The following is a 17,331-nucleotide window of genomic DNA, read 5'->3' on the forward strand; positions in this document are numbered from 1 at the left end:
CCCATCTCAAAAAAGATATATTGGAAAAGGTTCAGAAAACGGTAACAAAAATGATTAGGGGTATAGAATGGCTGCCATATAAGGAGAGATTAATAAGTCTGGGACTTTTCATCTTGGAAAAGAGATGACTAAGGGGGGATATGATAGAGGTGTATAAAATCATGATTGGTATGGAGAAAGTAAATAAAGAATTATTTACTCCCTCTCATAATACAAGAACTAGGGGTCACCAAATTAAATTAAAACAAACAAAAGGAAGTATTTTTTCGAACAACGCACAGTCAACCTGTCGAATTCTTTGCCAGAGGGTGTTGTTAAGGCCAAGACTATAACAGGGTTTAAAAAAAGAACGCGACAAATTCATGGAGTCCATCAATGTCTACTAGCCAGGATGGGCAGAGATGGTGTCACTAGCCTCTGTTTGCCAAAAGCTGGTAACGGGCGACAGGGAACACATCACACACCACCTTTGGTCTGACCCAGTATGGCTGTTATGTTCTACTAAGTGTGATAAAGTTCCTGCTCTACCTTGGTGGGTCTTGCGCTTATTGGCGGATTTGCTCACTGTGGAGCTTCATGGCATCCCTCAGCTTGGCCGTTTTTCTGAATCCACAGTCCCGGTCAACTCCTCCTGTGTCTGACCAGGAGTTGGGAGGATTTGGGGGGAACCTGGGCCCGCCCTTTACTCTAGGTTCCAGCCCAGGGCCCAGTGGAATGCAGCTGTCTAGAGTGCCTCCTGGAACAACTGTGTGACAGCTACAACTCCCTAGGCTACTTCCCCATGGCCTCCTCCCAACACCTTCTTTCTCCTCACCATAGGACCTTCCTCCTGGTGTCTGATAATGCTTGTACACCTCAGTCCTCCAACAGTCTGCGTTCTCACTCTCAGCTCCTACTGCCTCTTGCTCCCAGCTCCTCACACGCACACCACAAACTGAAGTGAGCTCCTTTTTAAAACCCAGGTGCCCTGATTAGCCTTCCTTCATTGATTCTAGCAGCTTCTTGATTGGCTGCAGGTGTTCTAATCAGCCTGTCTTAATTGTCTCCAGAAGGTTCCTGATTGTTCTGGAACCTTCCCTGTTACCTTACCAAGGGAAAAGGGACCTACTTAGTCTGGGGCTAATGTATCTGCCTTCTATTACTCTCCTATAGCCATCTGGCCCGACCCTGTCACATAAGGTTTTCTTGCAAGAGGGTGGGACTGGTAAAGCCCACTTTATAACCTAGATTTCTGGCTCTGAGTTGTAAAAATGGATGTAGGACATCATCAGTTTCTTTCTAAAAGTGGTTTGTCTGCTTGTCCTTAGAAGATAAAAGAAGAAACTGTCTGGATTCTTTTCCTTTAAATTAGCTTTAACATTTTGAAACATAACTAGCAAAACATATGTATTGTTATATTTCCAAGCATCCTGGCTATAATATATGTGTAGTTATATCTTAATAAACCAGTAAAGGTGCAAACAAGCTTGTGACAACTCATGAAAATTAAGGTGTAATAGTTTTATTAGTATTATTTTTATCAATATTGATGCATCTCCCCTATGTGATGCAGTTTCCACAAGCATTGATAATAAAACCACAATTTAAAGAACAACAAAGGGATTCAAGAAGAGAAAGCAGGGACTTGATGTGTGGGGGAAATCTCTCCCATATTTGCCTACTCTCTTCGTTTTTATTTTAAAAGTCCCATTTGGGGGCTTTCTGAGCAGCCCTGAAATTTTCATTAACCAAAGAAATGCAAGTGAGCAACACTGCATAGTTAGTGAACCTGCAGGGATCCCATTTAGAAACAGGTAGCACCCAATTTGAAAAGTCAGGGGGATGCAATTGCATAACTGGCACATATTTTTGCACACAAGCTAGGCAGGTGCAATTTTATACATCCAGCTTTTAAAATCAGGCCAATCATGCCTCCTCTGCTCGGAGACGCAGTGGGACCACACGGGCACCAATATTTCACAAGAAAGGAGACAAAATGATTGGTTGCAGTATCCAATCCTTCAGGATAAGAACTTGACAAGTACTCTCCCTTCCCTGTCCATATCCAAGCCCACCGCACTTACAGTACATTGCTCACAGAGGACTGAAACACAATTCACTGGTGCCACTTACAGAATCTGCAGCATACAGCCTGCTGGTGCTTCAGTAAAAATGATAGTACCAAAGGGGAACATTTAATAATTCACCCTTTTAATTATGAAATGATCACTTGCCAATAGAATACCAAGAGACAGGCAGGAATGGCTAATACAAGATCACACCACAGGCAAATTTATTCTTTGCTCCGAACTCACTGAGATGGGAAATGAGGTATGGGGGATTCGTCTATAATCATCACGTATAACTTCCACATTAGGATTTTACTGTAGTTTGCTTACAAATGTCATTGTCTATTCTAGTGAGCATTGGGGCCGTACAGTGAGAAGAGAATATTTCCTATTTCTGGAGGAGCAGGGGGAGGTCTCAGTTCTGTCTTGCTATATCTTTTTCCCAGTTCTTATTTGAAACCTTTCTACTAATGGAAAAATATTCAATTAGGAGACCCATACAGAGCAGAGGGGAAACCCAGCAGGCAAGGAGTCAAAATCCCTGCAATCAGTGCTGATAAAGGACCATTATTTTGACAAACAGGATAAAAAAATAATAATAAAAGCCATAAAAGGCTGCAGCAGGAGGCCTGAAATGAGTGCTGGGCTTTCACTTTCCTTATAGTGCACTCGTTTGCCATGGTAAATCATGCATGATTGTTGGAGGCAAGAGTCTCTGATTTGTCATTGCCTCTTGCTGCCTTTTATCTTATTAGCAGTTACTGTAGTTTGAAATGTATTAAGCGGGGAAATGCGCTGTATGTGGAATTCTTTCAAGAGTTTGGAGCATTGTTGGGCTGCAGCACTTTGATTCATTTCATGGTCTTCAACATTGGAAGAATGGCTCTGATTATAGTGACAAATGCCCTTTTTCATTTGGGAAATAATGTCTGTTCACTCTATAGAAAAGAGCCTAAGTCAGACATAGAAATAATGGGCTCAGTTCAGCAGACATCAGTCTCGGTGTTTCTCAAGCCTCTCTGCCCTCACTCAGCAGAGTGTTTTAGAAGCTGCAGAATGATTTTTTGCCATTTTGTTCTGTTCCACAACCACGCTTCTTGTGGAGGCAGCATGCTCAGTAGATACGGCACTAGAGAGAATCAGAGAGACCTTGGTTCCATTCTTGGCGAAGCCACTGACCTGTTGTGTGACACTGGCTGAGTCAATTCACCTCTGTATCTAGCTTCCTCATTCGTAAAGTGGGATTGAGATACTTACCCGCCTCTGTGAAGTCCATTGATCTCTGCAATGAGAAATACTCTATCAGGTCAAGGACTATTATTAGCAAGTTGAAATCCAGGTCTCCTTACATTATTGTTGACCATGTTACAGGAACCCCACAGAACATGAGAAATATCTGACACAGTCTTTGGACTTCTCCCAATCTCTCAAATTTGACTGGCAGAAAGTAAACTAATTTTGCTAATCAACTTTAACACAATTTAGAGTTACTCCTTCACATTTTAATCCTAATTTTTAAATAGTTAGTATTATACTTATCATAGTAGGTGTTCAGACACAACAGTGATGAGTGCAGTATAAGAACCTATACAGAATAAAATACTATTATACAATAGTTACAGAGTAATTATGGAACAATCACAGGAACAAATCATGCAGATGTAGTTTATTAAATACATTAAAAAATTGAAGACTGCAAGATATATTGTGTAAACGGAGTTTGCTGTTAGCAGCAACTGGTTAATTATACTATGACAACTATACACAGCCACAGAATTCTAGAAATGTAGGGCAGGAAGGGTCCTTGAAGGATCATATAGTCCGCCCCCTTCACTAAGGCAGGACCAAGAATACCCAGACCACCCAGAAGAGATGTTTGTCTAACCTGTTCTCAAAAACCTCTAGTGACAGGGATTCCACAACCTCCCTTGGAAGCCTGATCTAGTGCTTAACTATCTTATAATTAGTTTTTCCTAATAGCTAACCTAAATCTCCTTTGCTGCAGGTTAAGCCCATTACTTCTTGTCCTACCTACAGTGAACATGGTGAACAACTGATCATCATCCTCTTTATAACAGTCCTTAACATATTTGAAGACTTATCAGGTTCCCCCTCAGTCTTCTTTTCTGAAGACTAACCATGCCCAGTGTTTTTTTTAAACATTTCCTCATATGTCAGGTTTTTTATACCATTTTTCATTTTTGTTCCTCTCCTCTGGACTCTCTCCACATTGTCCACATCTTGCCTGAAGTGTGGCACCCAGAACTGGACACAGCACTCCAGCTGACGCCTCACTAGTGCTGAGTACAGTGGGACAATTACCACCTGTGTCTTACATATAAAACTATTAACATTCTCTTAATACACCCCAGAATGATATTAGCCTTTTTAGCAACTGCATCATGCTGTTGACTTGTATGGAATTTGTGATCCATTAAGACCCCAGATCTTTTTCTGCAGTACTACGGCCTAGCTAGTTATTCCCCATGTTGTAGCTGTGCATTTGATTTCCCTTTTTTAAGGGTAGTTCTTTTTTATTAAATTACATCTTGTTGATTTCAGACCAGTTCTCCAATTTGTCAAGGTCATTTTTAATTCAAATCCTGTCCTCCAAAGTGCGAGAAACCGCTCCCAGCTTGGCATCATTTGCAAATTTTATAAAACACACTCTCCAATCCATTATCCAAATCATTAATGAAGATACATCCTGGACCCAGGACAAATCCCTGCAGGACTCCACAAGATTTCTCCCCTCAGTCCTACAGTGAACCATTGATAACTACTCTTTGAGCATTGTTTTTCAATCAATTTTGCACCCACCTTATAGTAATTTAATCTAGATTACATTTCCTTAGTTTGTTTATGAGACCGTCACATGGGTTGGTGCCAAAAACCATCATGTTCTCCAGGAAAAAAAATTAAGTACATATATACCTCGGCTGAACTTCAATGTGGAACATAATAAGTATAAGTAGCAGCATAGTGTGGTATAAAAATAACTAGCAACTCAATATTGCATCTGTATTTTACTGTGCCCGTGCCCTCTACATGACATTTTCTGACAGGAAGCAATGGCACGGTTGTCAGAAATGAAATACCTAGTCTACCCGTGAACATGTTCAAATCCTGGCCTGGTTAATTCAAACCTTCATCCACTAGGCAGTTTGTCATCGTCATTATTTGTATTGCATTAGGGCTTAGTGGACCCAACTGAGATTGGAGCTCCATTGTCTTATTGGGATCCAGGAAGTGGGTGGGCAAAGCCCACCCACTGCTAAAGGATCCCCGCCACAGCCTAAGAGGGGGGTCCACAGGACCTGGAAAACCAAATACTTATGGGGGACAACTAATGAACAACAGGGACAGGAGTGTGGTTTGGAGCTGCATTGTGCTAGGCAGAGAAACACTTGTAAGAGAAACTGAGAAACACTTGTAAGAGACAGTCTTTGCCCTGAAGACCATACAATCTAAACAGACAAGGAAGAAAGGAGATGGGAAAGATCCATTTAACAGATGGGGATCTTAGACACAGAGATCAAATAACTTGCCCAAGGTTCACACAGTCTGGAACAGAGCCAGAGTCCCAGTTAGAGCCTTACCAACAAGACCATCCTTTCTCTCACAAGATTTTCACCACTGCAAACAAACAAAACAAAAAACATCAGCTCAGCAAGGATATTAAAAACCCACAGCATTTTTCCTAACAGTAAAAGTTTGTCCTTGGCCACAGTGTTCCTCTTCCCCACCACTGTGCAATGTGTAATCTATTTTAGCATGATTCTTTGAGCCAGCATGGCAGATTGGTTCTCAGGGTATGCATCTGAGCTCTAACATGCTGGCTACAACAGGCTGAGATTGTTTAAAGAACTCAAAATTGTTTTGTATCACATGGCTATAGCCAATCAATAGTAAACGAAACCTATTGAACAGACATTCACTGAACAGACCTCTGCCTACATTTTCAGACATCACAAGTGATTTGGGGTGCCTCACTATCTGGATGCCCAATTTGAGACACATTAAAAGGACCTTGATTTTCAAACAGTGCTGAGCACCTGTACTCTGAAGAGTCAGGCCCCTTTAAGGTATCTCCAAAAATTACTAGTCATTTTTGAAAATTTAGACCGTAACCTTTCTTTCACACAGCTGTTTCTGATAGTTGAATTACTCTGAGAAGAAAAAGAATAGTTCCCATTCCCCCATACACCTCCCACCCCATATTTAGGTCCTCCTATCCTGTGCCCCTCCACACATTCCCTTTTGTTGTTTCCTCATTCAGTCCATCCCATCTTTAATTTTTATAGTGTTTGTTTTATTACTATGTATTTCACTGCCAACAATGGGGAGGCACATGTTGCTCTCTCCTTCGTTAGGATTGATAAGAGAGCACAAACTGAGTTTGAAGGATTTATAAATGGGAGCCCATCTAGGATTTTCTAGGTGTTAACACAGTTCCAATACACTGTACATTACAGGTCAGTCTTCTTGGGTTCCTTGAGAAACAGGCAGAAAGTCTCTCTAGCATTTGTTGTTTGCAGTGTTGTTGTAACTGCATTGGTCCCAGGATATTAGAGAGACAACATGGGTGAGCGAATATCTTTTACTGGACCAACTTCTGTTGGTGAAAGATCCAGCTTACACAGAGCTCTTCTTGATGCTCAAAAGCTTGTCTCTTTCACCAAAAGAAGTTGGTCCAATAAAAGATACTACCTCACCCACCTAGTCTCTCTAACATTTGTCAGTTCCACTGTCCCATCTCCAGTCTATTTTTTAAAGGAAAAAAGAGATAGATGCTTAAATCTAACCTCGTATCAGTTAAATGTGCAGGACCACAGTGCACACTGGGGTGAATTTATTTTGGACATAGACTTATGAAACCACTAGCAACATGATTTAGTTTGAATTGCTTCTTCAGTGCATTGTATGCCAGGCTTTTATTGTTGGTCCCAGATATTAGCATTCTGTCCTTCATACTGCATGTGAGTAACTGGCTGATGATGGTGTTTGTATACAGCAAACCAAGAAGCCAGCAGCAATACCAAGATCTAGTGCGAGCAATTTTTCATGGGACTCCTCTTGTAGAGACAACTGCTTTTTCAGTCTATGCGGAGTTTCTCTGTAACAGGAGAAGGCCCGCCTTGGCAAAAGATACTTCTTTACTTGGTGGTAGCCTCTTCACCTGCTGAAGATGAAAAGGGAGCTCTCAACTTTTTTGAGATGGGTTGGGGAGACCTTCTTGAAGACCATGGGCAAGATCTTCAGCTACTGTATATTGATGAAGTTCCACTGATGTACATCTCACTACAAAAGCAATTTTCCCTCTCTTGGTATTGACACCTCATCAATTATAGGGAGTGGACCACATCCACCCTGATTGAGTTGGCCCTGTCAACACTGGTTCTCCACTTTTAACGTAACTCTCCGTAATGTGCTCTCCGCCACGTTCCGCAGCCCCCATTGGCCTGGAGCAGCAAACTGCGGCCAGTGGGAGCTGCGGCCAGCTGAACCGGCGGACGTGGCAGGTAAACAAACTGGCCCGGCCCGCCAGAGGCTTTCCCTGAAGAAGCGGTGGACCACAGTTGAGAACCACTGACCTAGATAGATGGTGATGATCTATATGACTGCCACCTTTAACATCGAGGATGCGTTAAAGCAGATTAACAGGTACACCACAACTTGGAAAGAACCAAAATAACCAATTAGGACAGAAATAACAAATGTGTTACTAACCACAAAAGGGCCATGGTAACGAATGGACGTATATGATAATAAGTTGAGATCACTGATATACTAACCTATGGGGAAAAGACACTCCAACATTAGTAAGGTGAGGAAATACAAATAAGGAAAAGGTGGAAAATCCCCTGTTGAATATGCATCAAACACAGCGGTGTCAGTATAACATATTATAAAAGTGGCATCCCAGCATAGGGGCGATGGGAGGAGGAGATGTAGTCCTTGGGAGGTGCCAGAATGATGGCCACTGGTGATGAAGAAGATTATGGCTAACATTTCAGGTTGTTCTACAGGAGATGGTGAGAGTATATGGATGTGCAGATGTACATTCTGTAGTATCTCCATCTTACTAAGTTGGGGATGTACTGTACTAAATATATTACTCACTGTACTGTACTAAGTATATTAATAAACTAAATTTGTAAATATAAATGAGCTCCTACAGTTTGAGTGTTGCAACTGCGCACATCAGGAGTCCCAACTATATAATAATTTGAATAATACTGGGCTTGATCTTGGGGCAAGAACTTGGCAACCCTCAAAGTGATAACTGGGGATTCTTAAGTAATCAATATATTTAATACATAATCTAAAGATCAGGCAACATCCCCATTGTCAGAGCTAAAGTGCATTGGAGGGATGATAAACCCCAAGAACGCTGTACTTACCACCTTGTCTTGTACAGTGGATGGAAATGTCTGTGGGCCCAATTTTGTAGTTTTCATCTCAGGCAAAAATCTATTTGACTTCAGTAAGGACGGCAAGATCAAACATAACTTTGGCTGTCCAAATAACTATGGTGGCAGAAAATGCACACTTTAATCTTTGACTGGAAAAAGATCACACTGCATCCTATCAACCCCCGTGATGGCGATCCATGCATGATGGCCTGTAGAATTGATTTTTACAAATACTTTCTAGAAATGAAGCCATGCAACCTGAAAAGTTCAAACTGGTCAGTGTCAATGATATTGGAAAAGCTAATGACATTTTACACACTCATCAAAAATACTATCAGCTCAGGGAACTGGGTGAGTAAATTTTACAGGGTTGCACTACAGAGTAGGGAATTAAATTTGGAGTTCTGAGCTCTGTTTCCCTTGTTCTTGGACCATCAGAAGCTGAAAGTGTTGTGGTTGCAGCCTACTCAGTCCCTGAAGAGGGAGTGAGAACACCTCATTTTGAGAGACAGTGGAGGTATTCAAGAGGGAATCTTGGATGAAGTATATATAATTAGACAAAATAAACAGGCTCTTTTCTCTCTTCCTCCCTCAGTCAGCAGAAAACAAATAAGAACATCAGGATCCCTGTGCATCCCTAGTTGACAGTATCCCTTTACATTAAAAACTCTTTACTAGGGTTTCACTGTCGTACTTTCCCTTAGGATGTTCCTATATAAGTCACAGTTGGCAGCAAGTCATGCATACAAAGCAATTACATAATCAAGGCCAGGCATCAGAATGGCATGACATTCAGTATTTTTGACACATTCCCATGTTATCAATACTATTTGTGGAAGGCTTCTACAGCTCTTTGGGTTGCTTACCTGGCCAAGGAAAATCCCGACCTTTTTGTTGTTGTTTCTGATCTCACGGTTTATTTTTTTCCACCGCGTATGGTTTGGAAAACAGACATTCATTTTAAATAATTCAACTGCTTCCGCTGCTGTGCGGTTTGCCTTAAACTCTGTTTCAATGCCCATAGTTATGCTCAGGGCATGAGAAAACTTCTAATTAGTTGGACAGGTTTGCTCTTTAATTATGGAAGCTCTTTGGCTAGAATTACATTTTCAAGCAACGAGAAAAGGGTTGGTAAAGACAGCTTTAAAAGAGCAATCATCATGCATTCCTTCTTCTAATGGGATCCAACCCTTACGATACTGCTAAGCCAAGTTGATGTAAGTTTAAAGCAGAAGGGGGAAAAAAATATATAATATGGCAAAATTGGAGTGTGTTAGCAACACAGCTATTGTCAATATTGATTTGTTTTAATCATTGAGCTGAATGTGACCCTAGCTACTATTCTGGATTTGCACAACGTTCTTGCACATTTAGCAAAAAATCCTTTTTTAAAAAAAAGGTAATAAAGACATTGTCTGAATCAGGATGACGACTAACATGTTGTATGTGTCAACTATGCTTTCTGCTTCTTTCTGCTAGGGTGCTTGCTTTTCCCAGGAAGATTCCCTGCTGCCTTTGGCACTCCATCTGTCTAACCAACTCTTGGGTATCCTCCGTCCTGCCCCTGCCTTTTTTTTTTTTTTGCGCTTTCCACTGTTTCTCTTCAATCTAACCCTTCTTAGTTTGTTCTTGTCAATTCTGTTCCATCTGTCTTTGAATTACCCTGCCTACTATGACTCCCCTCACATTTTAGTCTCTTCCAGATTCTCGTTCCCTTTGCCCAAATCCAGCCCTTGAAGATATTTCACAGCACAGCACTTCAGTGCTCTAAGGTTTTGTTGGTTTCTTTCTGAACACAGAAGCATAAAAAGTGCAAGTAAACACTGGCTAGTAGGTAAATCTTTGAGATTGGTGCTATTTCCTCCTTTTCTGCACAGTTATATTTAGGGTGGGGTTTGTCTCAACATTCTCTTCTATTATTAGTATAGTAGGGAGCTATATCTAATATCCTTTTTAAAGTAACTGCGGATGTTTTCATTATCCATGGAAATTTTTAATCATTTTAAATTCCGTCTAATCTCTTGGCCTGGATGGCATCTTGTAGCAATGAGTACCACTTTATGTGTACTTTAATGTATGTGTTTCAAAAGTATATTATTTTATCAATTTAAATGTGCTGGCCTTTTAATGTAATTGACTATAAATTTTGTAAACAAGTTACTCACTTTTCATTGAATTGGGGCTTTAATCAATAGTCGAGCCACATGTTTATATACTTTCCTGAATCAGGGCCTAAAGGAGAGATTTTGCAATATACTAAGGAAAGTAAATCTATGAACAAGAGAAAGGAATTATGATGCTAAACCACATGAAAAATACAAGAGTTACACTGCTACAAAAGACCAGTCAAACAAAAATATATTGCTAATAAAAATAAGAAAAACATGGATGAATTTTGGCAGATTCGACCAATTTGAGAGATATTCCCCATTTGTATGGGGCCTGATCCAAAACTCCTGGAAGCCAAGGGAGACTCTGTGACTTCACTTGGCTTTGGACTACATCAGTAATAGGGAAATATGCCTGGACCAAGTAGAAACTGGCAAAACAGAAAATATTTTTCAAGTTCATTCACCCATATGTGTATTTCATTGAGAAACAATGTCAGAACTGCTAATACTGAACTACACTTCAGTCAGGTTGTCTCCTGTCCAGGTTTTCCCAGGATCATCCCTTTTTTGAGGTAGCTGTCCCAGGAAATCTCTAAGGGTGCTCAGTACACACTACCAGCTTGCCAGCTGTAGGGCTCAGGGCCCTCTCAGGCACCCCATTTCTTTGTACCTCAGAGGTGGCAACCCTAAAAGGTATATTTGTATTAAAATATCTTCTTCAATATGAGTGTGAGGGCTGAGAAAAATATTAAAATGCAGACCTTGAGGAAAAGAGAACGTCGCGTGTGAAGAGTGTAAGAGCCAAATCCTGAGACATGGGTGAGCATTTTTATCTCCTTTTGAACTCAGTGGAAGTTGCAGATCTTCAGCACCTGTCAGAATTTGACCTGGCAGGGCCAATTAACTTCTAAACAAAGTAATTGTCACTGAGCCGATCAGAACCAAAATCAATGAAAATACAGTGGACCATTTTAACTACAAAATTAGTATAAATGAACAAATATAAGACGGGGAAAATATGATGCTCCGAGTGTGTATTTAAGGTTATAAATATGGTATATTATTTCTCAAATGATATACATGTATGTAATTGAAGATTGCATTGTAATGCATAGGCACAAATGGGCAGAGTCAAAGTTGCAGTGCAACCTTAGCTTTGATATTTCTTTGACTTTCAGATGTGTAACCATGCAACCTTAACATTCTCTTATAGTGTAGTATTTTGTACAGAATTGTTACGAGAACCTAATAGAAAAATGGGAGCAGAAGCTTGCTGTGTGCAATCCAGGTACTGAGAGTAACTCACTACATTTATCCAGTAATGACCTAGAAGACTTTCATGTGAAGTTGCTGTCTTGCTTTACATTTTGAATACGGCTATATTAATTAGATCTGCTGCCCAGTGTATGAGTTCACCACCTTCTATGTGTTAACATTTTGCTTCCATTCTGATTTTGTCTGTTATTTCTTTAATTTTAATCCTTGTCCCCAAATCCTGGTGTCATTAGTTCAAAGAGATTATCTATACCTCTCCCCTGTGGCTGTCTTCTTCTGCATATATCAAGATTGCCATCAGATCTTGTTCATTTCCTTCCTAATGTCAATCTTCTTGACCTTCATTGGTGTCAGTATACAAATTCCATCCCTGTAATTCTTTGCTTCAATGGAATTACATCAGGGATGAATTTTAGCCAAACTGTTGTCATCCTTTACTGCTGCCTTTGCCACACTGTATAATACACACTGATCAAGCACATTTTGTGAATTAGCAAGTTAAGAATTTGTGAACTGTCCAAGTAAGTGGGACAACAGCTCTTAAGATGCCCTTCTTAGAGCCTTCAATTTAGGAGTGGCAAGTCCCAGCAACTACTGATTCTAAAAGAGCATAATAAAGCTGAGCCTGAATTCTGATCTTGTGTGTGTGTATGAACATCGACCTAATTTGAAGCAAACTGCATCTAACCTTACTCTGCATAGGATCATGCATTCGCCCCCAGTACAAAAACTGAATACGCAAATCCCCAGCTCAACCACCTCACCCCTTCTTCCGATTTAAAGAATAGATTTAGTGCTCAGACTTTAAGGAAAGGGCTTTCTCTCCATTATGAATAAGTAAAAATATCACAGTAAATAATTTAAATTCAACCAAAAAGAAGCAGGGTGGATATTTTCTGTATAACCATAGAGCAGCTGAACAAGCCACTTAATGGGGGCTAGGGGAGAGTTAAGTTAGAAGGTTTGGTTTTATAGCTATAATATGAGATCAGGTGACTGCAGGCTTTGCAGTTGACTTTTCTCTCAAATGGGTCCTTCTCAAATGGATCCCAATGCATCCCCCCCCCCGAAAACACACTGCTTGATTCAATTTTAGATTTTGTAAACTGCATTACTGGTTTCCAGCCTCAGTGTAAATACATTTTGATTTTTATGACTTTTTTTTAATAAAAGGTTTTGGGAAATCATGAATTTTGCAGAAGATTTTGGAAAAAGCTTTAAATATTGCTCTTTTTGGCATATCTATTTACATATTTTCATTGACTAATAATTATAAATTTAAAAGGGCCACAAATATGTTTTACTACGGATGTCTAAGTCTTCATATTGCAAAGTATGCAAGGAGGAAACAACACAGATTTCAAATAGGATGACTTCCCTTGGGAAAAGAATGAGATAAACCACATGTGACAGATATTAGTCACGTCACTTAATGCATTACCGGAAGGCACTCACATGCTACAGTGATTTGAGCACTGTAAGAACCTATATAGGATAGAGTAGAATAGAAATACAGGGCTGAATCTTGCAGTCCATTCACTGACTATATGTGAAAGGGCTGTGGAAGGAGTTCAGCACTGGGCCTGTGGTTGCCAGAGTAAGTAAACCATTGCAGCACATCACATATACTCAGTGGTGAGCTGGAGCTGGTTCGCATGAACCGGTTGTTAAATTTTGAAGCCAGTTTAGAACCGATTGTTAAAGGGGTGGGCAAACTCCATCCTGTCCGGCCCACCTGAGCTCTTGGCTGGAGAGGGTCCCCTGAGAATCCCTTTTTAATTTTTACTCGCCCGGCGGTGCTCCGGGTCTTCGGCGGCAGGTTCTTCACTCGCTCCGGGTCTTCGGTGGCGGTCCTTCACTCACTTGCCGAAGACCCGGAGCGAGTGAAGGAATCGATTCTTCAGCTTTTGGCAGCTCATCACTGCATATACTGTTGGAGTAAACAAACACTTAGCTGGGAGAAACGGTGAACAATTCCAATAAGCCCCCACAGCAGACTGACCAAGGTAGATGCAGCAGTAGCAGTCAGTATCTGGCCCTCTGTCTGCTAATCTTCTAAATGTAAAGTAAATAATCAGGCTTATATTTTCATAAACTTGAGTCCTTTGCAACAGACGAAGTGGGATTTGAACCTGCAATCACTTGCATATTGTGATAGGGTGGCCTGCCCCTTTAAGGGCCACAAGCCTGGCCAACCTCTTACAATTAGCTCTGCCTGCCACACCTGCGATGAAATGTGGGTTTAATTAGAATCAGCTGAGTATGGAGGAGCTGATTCCCTATAAAGGGTAGCAGGAAGCTGTGGGGGGAGGATGACACTTAGGGAGATGGGAGTGGAGTGCAGAGGCTGCTGGGTAGTATCCGGCAGAGATCTGGGAAGAGAGACTACAAGTAGTAAAGGCCTGAGAGTGACCTGATAAGAGGGTAATAGACAAATGGACTTTGTTTTAAGGCTCTGAGATTTATTTTACATGAATAAACCCAGGCCTCAAGAACAGCTGTTGTGAATGGACAAAAAGGGTGTGTGGAGTTTCTTCGAGAAGCAGTGAGGCAGGCTGCCAGTAGAGCAAACTGAGATCACGGGGATGGGGTGGAGGTAGGGTTGCCAACCTTCCAGGATTGGCCTGGAGTCTCCAGGAATTAAAGATTAATCTTTAATTAAAGATTATGTCATGTGATGAAATCTCCAGGAATACATCCAACCAAAACTGGCAACCCTAGGGGTGTGTGCGCGCGCTCGGGAGGCAGCTGACCCAGCAATTCACACAATGCACAACACTTTCCACTAAGCCATGCCGTAAAGTTGTCACCCCAAGCTAAGTGTGCAAAGTCCCAGATTTGCGTATGCAAATAGACATATGCATAGGCAGTGTCTCCCTCACAGTGATACCACCCATTTGGCACTGGTGGAGTGAAAAAATCACAATAAAAGTGTAGAGTCTGATCTGATTAAACCATGGTTGTCTATCCTGCAGATCCACTTTTGGTTTCTTGCATCCTGACTGTGGGCTGGTCTTCTCATGACAGCTCCCGTCCTTTCTGGTTCCAGGCAGGCGAGAAACACCATTACCGCAGTCTCTCTTTAAAGTGTTTTGGCCCAAACTAGGTCAATACGCAGGTGTGCAATTTAAAAAAGTATACTGAACTTTAGTTATAGTTTAGGTTTGGGTTAAAGCTGGGGTTGATTCTTATGTCATCTAAATCATTTTGCCCATTCCTATTTAAAACACAAAATCCTCCTGAAAATGGAAACAGGGATCACCGACTCACCTCAATTATGTCTGAAGACTCAACTTGCTGTAGCTAGCTCATTAGCATTAAAAGGAACCATGCGGTAAGAATCCTGTGTGTCAATTTAAGGTATCCACTTACAACGGACAAAAAATAAAATTACACACAGGATCACTCATGTGTTATGAATCTTACACAATTATTTCATATGTAAAGAGCTCAATGCTCTTTAGAAGCCCTTCTGACGACTTTTCAATATAACCTTATAATCTGATTATTTTGCTGAAAGGTAACATACCAAAGCCTATAGAAGGGCATGATTAAAACATCGCAGTGAACCTGCTTTGCTCAGTTTGCTTCCTTTGCAGATGATTGTTACATAATGCATGCTCTAGATATCCTTGGGATATTTCATTAACAGCAACTTGTGTTATTCAAGTATTACAAAAATAAAATCCTTGTTTTTCTGAAGATGAAATCCCCTGAACATTTCTGCTGAGGGGGAAAAAAGATACTTTTACAACTGAATTTAAAGTAGCCGTGTGATGATTAATGCATGTCTGTATATATCATACATCCTCCATTTTGGTTTTCATACCATTTTGCTTTTAAAGCTGTTCTGTTGGCTCCATGCTGTGCTGGAACACCCAAGAGGAGATATTCTTATTACTGGTACAGAGATAACAATGCTAAATCATTATAGTCTTCTATTCAAATGGAAAAAGACAAAGAAGATGGCCAGTCCAAGAAAACCAACTCACTCAGATGGACCGGTAACTAAGCAACTGATCTCTTATTTTGAACACTCTCACCAGCCATTTTAGAGACATGAAGAAGAGACTGAAGGCAGAAGCCAAAAGCAAGGCTGTTTCGGAGAAGATCATGGACACCAGACGGGACTCTGACCTAAGCCCAAAGAATGCTCCAGAGTGGTGAGGAAAGCAAGGAAGGGAAGAGCATATAGCTGTTTTATTTTGTCTAGATCTGTAGGTCTCTTGTGATGTCTAAGATAAAGAGTAATTCTTTTAGAATTCCTTTTGCAAAGTTTGTGTTAAATGCTTAGACTATCACTTGTCTCTGGAGAGATAAACTGCAAACCAGAGTGCCGACAAAATAGGAACTCTGGGAAAGTGTGTGCTTGAGATATTGGGGTGTCATGGGGGGGGTCAGCACTGGTTGTGGGGGACTACTAGGGCAGCTGGACTGCAAAGTCCTACTTTGGTGAAGGGGTAACTGCTCGTCTATGCCCAGGAAGTGTGCCAGAGAGGACAAAGAAAGAGATGATTCTGGCGCCTACTCAGACCAAGGGGAAGCTTAGAAGCACATGAGCCCAGCATGTGGGACCTAAACATGGCAGCCTGGTGAGTGTTCAGCAAGAGGAGTTTGACCAGTGTTGTGACATGGTGGCTGAATGGTCTGAATAAAATTCTGACAACTACGGTATGGGCCTGAGTCTATATTATTACAGAATTCTAACATAAAACATTTTTCAATATTAAAAAAATCCCCATTTAAAGTCTTTCCAGGCTTCAATCTCTTTAGACTTCTGCAAAGAATCCTTATTTATTTCACCCCTGGTCTATTTCCACCTTATAACTATCTTCCTTTCTCATCTAATGGATAGAACAAAGGACAGGGCACCAGGAGACCGGTCTTCAAGTACAGCCTCGGGAACATGCCGGCTGTGTACATCTGAGCAAGTCATTTCATCCCTCTGTGTCTGTCTCCTCTCATCTATAAAATGGAGAGGATACACACCCATCTTCATAAAACACTGAGATAGATCACTGAAAAGCAAAGTGTAAGTGCTAAGAGTAATCTCAAAATGGATCCAAACCAAGGTTTGGATGTAGATTTGGATTTAGAGCTAAATTTCCACAAGGTTTAGGACAAGAATGTTGGATCTAGTGCTCTGATTCAAGCCGTTGTCTAAGAATATTAGAATAATGCATCCAGTTCTCGTATCCAGAATTCAAGACAGATGTTAATAAATTGGAGAGGGTTTGGAGAAGACCCACAAGAATGATTAAAGTATTGGAAAACATGTCTTATAGTGCTAGACTCCAGGAGCTCAATCTGTTTAGTTTAATGAAGAGAAGGTTAAGGGGTGACTTGATCACACTCCATAAGTACCTACATGGAGAACAAAAAATGGGTAATGGGCTCTTCAGTCCAGCAGAAAAAAAGGTAGAACATGAACTGATAGCTGGAAGTTGAAACTAGACAGATTCAGGCTAGAAATAAGTTTGC

This window comes from Chelonia mydas, chromosome 2, assembly GCF_015237465.2.
Source record: "Chelonia mydas isolate rCheMyd1 chromosome 2, rCheMyd1.pri.v2, whole genome shotgun sequence".
NCBI lineage: Eukaryota > Metazoa > Chordata > Testudines > Cheloniidae > Chelonia > Chelonia mydas.